Below are 6043 nucleotides of genomic sequence, written 5' to 3'. Positions count from 1 at the left end.
CGCCGCCCAACGGCCAATCAGGCGCAGAGGGCTCAGGCGCTGCTGCCCCTCCAGTGTGGCGCCACCGCTAGGGGGCCCCCGCTCCCGCCTCACCCAGGCGCCATAACAATAACATAACACTTAGTTTGCCCTTCAGAGGCTGAGAGAGTGTGACTCCCTCAAAGCCACTCAGTGGGTTTCCATAACTGAGCCAACCCTGGTCTCTAGGGTCGTCGTCTAACACTCAAACCACCATTCCAGACTATCTATCTATCTATCATATAATAAACATGTTGTTGTTGTGGCTTCGTTTCTGACTTATGGCGACTCTCATCATGGGGTTTCTCTGGCAAGTTTCTTCAGAGGGGCGTTTGCCATGCCCTTCGTCCCCTGAGGCTGAGAGAGTGTGACTTGCCTAATGTCCCCTCAGTGGGTTTACATAACTGAGCCCTGGTCTCTAGAGTAGTCGTCCAACACTAAAACCACTAGACCAGGCTGTCTCTCTTCTATCTATCCATCTACAATATAACAAACATGTTGTTGTTGTTGTTGTGTGCCTTCGTTTCCCACTTGAGTTTCTTTGGCAGGTTTCTTCAGAGGTTTTTTTTTTCCATTGCCTTCCCCTGAGGCTGAGAGAGTGTGACTTGCCAAAGGACACTTAGTGGGTTTACATGGCTGCGCTGGGAAACGAACCTAGTCTCCAGAGTCATAGGTTGCATCCACACTGGAGAAATAATCCAGTTTGGCACCACTTTAACCGCTCTGGCTCAATGCTAGGGAATCCTGGGAATTGTAGTTTGTTGTGGCACCAGAGCTCTCGGAGGATAAATGTCTCGCAAAACTACAATTCCCAGAATTCCATAGCATTGATCCATGACAGTTAAAGCAGTGTCAAACTGGATTATTTCTGCAGTGTGGATGCAGCCTTGCCATGCTCACTTTAGGGATGCTCCATATACTTCCTCCTCAGTTGGAATTATCTGTCTGCACCTATACTGTAGAAATAATGCAGTTTGACACCACTTTCAACTGCCCTGGCTGAGTCCTACAGAATTCTGGGATTTGTAGTTTTGTGAGGCACCAACACTCTGGCTGGGAAGGCTAAAGACATTGTTGTTGCTTTTGCTGTGCACCTTCAAATTGTTTCCAATTTATGTTGACCCTAAAGCAAAGCTATTGTGGTTTTCTTGGCAAGATCTCATCAGAGGGGGGTTGTCATGACCATCCTAAAACTGAGAGAGTGTGACTTGCCCAAGTTCACCCAGTGGGTTTCATGGCTGGACAGGGATTCAGTATCTGATATCTAGAGTCATAGTACAACACTCAAACCACTATGCCAGGTGAAGCTACAAAACCCAGGATTCCACAGAATGGAGCACTTAAAGTGGTGTCAAACTGCATTATTTCTTAAGGGTACATGTACAGTACACTGTAGAAATAATGCCGTGTGACACAACATCAACTCCCACAGCTCCATCCTACAGAATCCTGAGATTTGTAATTTTGTGAGGCACCAGCATTCTTTGGCAGAGAAGCCAAGAGGCCTTGCAAAACTACAAATCCCAGTATTCCATAGGCTGCAACTACAGCGCTTAAAGTGGTGGCACAGTACATTATTTCTACAGTGCAGACGCACCCTCAACTCAACCATAATTTTTAAGCTACGGAGCATATTCAGTCATCATTGTGTGTGTTTTCCAACCTCCAGATCCTGCCTCCCTAAAGATTGTACAGTCAGCCCTCCACAGATTCAAGAATCCATGGTTTGAAAATATTCAAACATACACACACACACACACATTCCAAAAAAGCAAACCTTGATTTTGCTGATTTGTGTAAGGGTCACCATTTTACTATGCCATTGTCTTTAATGGGACTTGAACATCCATGGATTTTGATATCCAAGCTGAGTCCTGGAATGAAACCCAGTGGATACCAAGGGCCCACTGTACTTGTTAAACGCATTCCAGGTCATAAGCAGCCCTGCTGAAATCCAGCAAACTCATGGCCCATCTGCCAGTGGTGTCACTAGTGAGGTGCCGGGGATGTGGTCCACACTAGGTGATACCTCACTAGGTCCACACTAGGTGATACCTTTTGGTTTGCTGCAGTGGCAAAAAAGAGAGGCATGTGTGCCCTTTTGGTCACTGCCACCCAAAACAGCTCCACCCCACACCAGACACCAAAGTGTGCAGGATGTCATTTGCCACCTGTATTGTGGACTTCCTCTTTTCCTTCTGCTTTCTATCTTACCAAACACTGCTGTCTTTTCTAATTTTTCATGTCCACAAATATGATAGCTTCTGTTTAGTCATTCTGGATTTTTTTTTTAAAAAAATACTTTTTTATTGAAATTGTTTTAAATCACATTTATAAAATATACCTGACCCTCCACATACTCTGGGGTTAGGGTCACAGGACCCCCATGAATGTGGAAAAAATGCAAATAACAAAAACACTATGCTTTTACTTGAGAGAACGCCTCTAGGAATTTCTAGGTCCTCCAGTGCAACCCTGAGCTCAATATTTGCCAGACATTAATCACAGAATTGCTCTGGGGGAGCTACAAATGCCTAGTGGAGTGTTCTCTCTAGAAATCTCTAGTTCCTTCGGTGTGACTTTTTGTTAAAATTTCCCTGGAGGACCTAGAGATTCCTAGAGAGAACATACTAATACAATCCGTGAATAACCAAATCTGCAAAAGTCAAAGCCGCAAATGTGGAGGAACGAGCGTAAATAAAGCCTTAGCTCGCCTCAAAAGCCAAGATGACTAAAATGGAAACAATAGGATATTCCAACAGACCTAAAGATTCCTAGAGAGATGTTCTCTCAGGTAAAAACATAGTGTTTTTGTTATTTGCAGTTTTTCCACATTCACGGGGGTCCTGTGCCCCTAACCCCAGCAAATGTGGGGGGTCAAGCATAGGCATGCGGTTTCTCAGCAGTTAAAGATGCTTACTCTGAAGATCACAAGATTGGCAGCTCAGCAATTCGAGGCCCAAGTGCCGTGGAATAGAGTGAGCTAACATCACTAGTCCCAGCTCCTGCCAAACTAGCAGTTCTGTAACCAGGACAGGAGCTCTCCTTTAAGGTTAGCTCGCCTTTGGGCAATTAAATATTAGCTCTAAATATTGGCTGTGTTATGCAGCCCTGGGATCATCCCAATGTTTACCAAAGTTGGAGGCAAGAAGAACCACAGAGGCAAATCCTCAATGAATTGTATTTTATTTAACAGGGGAAAACCAAGACGCACTCTTGAGATTCACTCACGTATGCAAGGACAGAGAAATAAAGATGTATAAATTATGTATATTAAAAAGAAGGTTATGAATATTTTTGTACTGTTTAAGATGGCAACAGTGAAACAACTTTCAATTAATTTTGGATGACAACAGAACTTTGACAGCAAATTTTTAATCTCTGGCTGCCTAAACCACACAGCTACTAGGACCGGATTGTGTAAGAAATCTATTGTAGTGTTTATTGGATCACCACTTAAAAAAACCAAACCTCTGTGTTTCTTATAAACCTTAAATTTCTTATAAACATGATCAGTTCTGATTAAATTAAGGCTAAATTAAGGCTGCTTTTATTATGTTCTTGCACTTGCCAGGAGTTATATATGTTTACCTTAGTTCATCTGGCAGAAACTCAAATCTAGTTTTTCCGGTTCAAGATTAATTATGAAATAGAGAAAGCAATTTGCACTATCTTGACTTTATACACTTACCAAGAAATAGTGGGAGTATAGCTACCAATTCAAATGGCACCACTTTCAGCTGTATAACTTCAAAGTGTTAACACTCCAATTTGCCATGATACCTCCTTTTCCACAGGCCTTGAGGAAAAGTTGTCAGCCTATGAGATCTGCTTTTCTATTCAAATGACTGTTGAAGTCAGAGGAATGACAAGTGAGAACTTTACCATGCAAAGAACAGGAAGACTTTACCTTAAAGACATGCTTTACAATTACGCAAGTCTTTCAATGTCTATTCAGTTCAATGGGTCTCAAAATGAGGTAGATCAGTATAGCATTGCAATCAGTGTTTCCACCTGTACATCAGCCAAGGCAACTTCACCATAAGTATGTTTTAAAAAGTTTATGGCAGGGGTGGGAATCATACAGCCTTTCATATGTTGTTGGACTGCAACTGCCAGCATCCCTTACCACTGGATATGATGGCTAGGACTGCTGGGAATTGCACACAAACTTCTGGAGAGCTGGGTGATTCCTATCCATGGTTTAGGACAGTGCTAATCAAAAAGGTGGCCCATAGACCAGTGCCAGGACCTGAGCCATCAGCTGCCAGTCTCTGGAGAATTTCTAGGAGAAAAATAATTGTAGCTAACAGGCAAAATTCAGTACACTGATCTTTGGCATACAGCGGGTGTATATGTGCTTTCAAGTCGCCTGTCAATTTATGGAGACTCCATCAGTTTCATAGGGTTTTCTTAGGCAATGGATATTCAGAGATAGTTTTGCCAGTTCTTTCCTCTGAAATATAGCCTACAGCATCTAGCATTTGTTGGTGGTCTCTCATTCAAGTATTAACCAGGGCTGATCCTGCTTAGCTTCCAAGATCAGATGGGCTCTAGTACCTTTGGGTATTTTACATGGCACCTGAAGTTGGGTGGGTCCAACCACCCATATCATTGCTTAAACACACAGTTTTCTCAGTGGCTGCTCCTCTCTTTTGGTACTCCCTCCTGTGAGAAACTAGACTGGACCTTTCCTTGCTCCTCTTTGTCCTGAAGGCAAAAACCTTTATTTTCAAACAAGGCTTTTAACATATAATTGCACCTAGGGAGGCTTCTTATTGAAGTGCATGCTTATATATATTTTAATGGTTTCATACATTAAGTGTGTCATGTTTTTAATAATTTTGTATTTTTGTGAGATATAATTTTCTAAGTACCAAAGTACAAAATCAAATTAATCAGGACAAAAGAAGTCATTTATCCATGTTTTGTAAATATCCCATTTATTAATTACAGTCTTGCAACAAGGGATGTCCTAGGCAAGTAGGCACACCCCAGATTTGATACAAGTTTTAAATCCCTTTCCCTGGCACTATTTTCCCACCCCTGTGACTTTATAAGTCATCAAAATATTCAACAAAGCACAAATGCCTAAAATAAATACATTATCCTTGCTCCTGTTTACACCTCCCACCTACTCAAAATAAAATTCCCTTCATCGTATTTACAGACCTCCTTCTAAAGTACTTTTTTGGGCTTAATTTTAACTATTGTGCAAGCTATGCAATTGACCAAAGCTTGAACCATGATTTCAGGCCAAAGTCTCATTATTAACTGTTCATCTTCACTTTCATGTTTGCATTATCTATCTTTTAGTTCGTTAACTACAAAAAGATTCTCGAGCAAAAGAGGATTGTGAGGTTGAACAGGCTGCCCCTTTCAGCGCCAGATCGGGGCCACAGTGACTACACACCGCAGCCCTAATCTGACCTTTATGTGGCACAAAAAGGACCCACAAAAAGCATCTCCTTTTTGCACTGCAGAAATGGCCCCATAGCCGCTGGCACCACGGCTTTTCGGTGCTCCTTTGGTGCTGCGTCGTCTGGCCTCAGCGCCAGAGGAGCGCTATAACGCCACCTGCAGTCACATACACGGTGTGACGGCAATCTCAGGGCAGCGTCGGGTGTGTGTTGTGTGGATGCCACATCCCCACTCTGCCGCCAGGCCAGTATTTATCACTGGTCTGTTGAGGCCCTGTGTTCATCTAATTAGTGTTCTACCTTCTCTATAACATTTGTGTGGAATTCAAAAGATAACCACCATTTTCATCCAGCAGTGTCCTGGAGTCCAAAAACTCTTCTACAGGGTGTGTGCATGTGGTATGTATTTTAAAAACCATTTCTGCCTTTCTATTCTAGAGGCCCATTTAAAGGCTAAACTCTTTATTCTATTTCTACTAGCTTCTATATATATTACACACACACACACACACACACACATTTATATATATGTATATATATTTATTTGTGCGTTGAATCCAAATATCAACCATTTCCCTCATTTTTAACTTATTTTATTGATGTGA

Source organism: Sceloporus undulatus, chromosome 5, assembly GCF_019175285.1.
Source record: "Sceloporus undulatus isolate JIND9_A2432 ecotype Alabama chromosome 5, SceUnd_v1.1, whole genome shotgun sequence".
Taxonomy (NCBI): domain Eukaryota; kingdom Metazoa; phylum Chordata; class Lepidosauria; order Squamata; family Phrynosomatidae; genus Sceloporus; species Sceloporus undulatus.
This window is presented reverse-complemented; position numbering follows the sequence as displayed.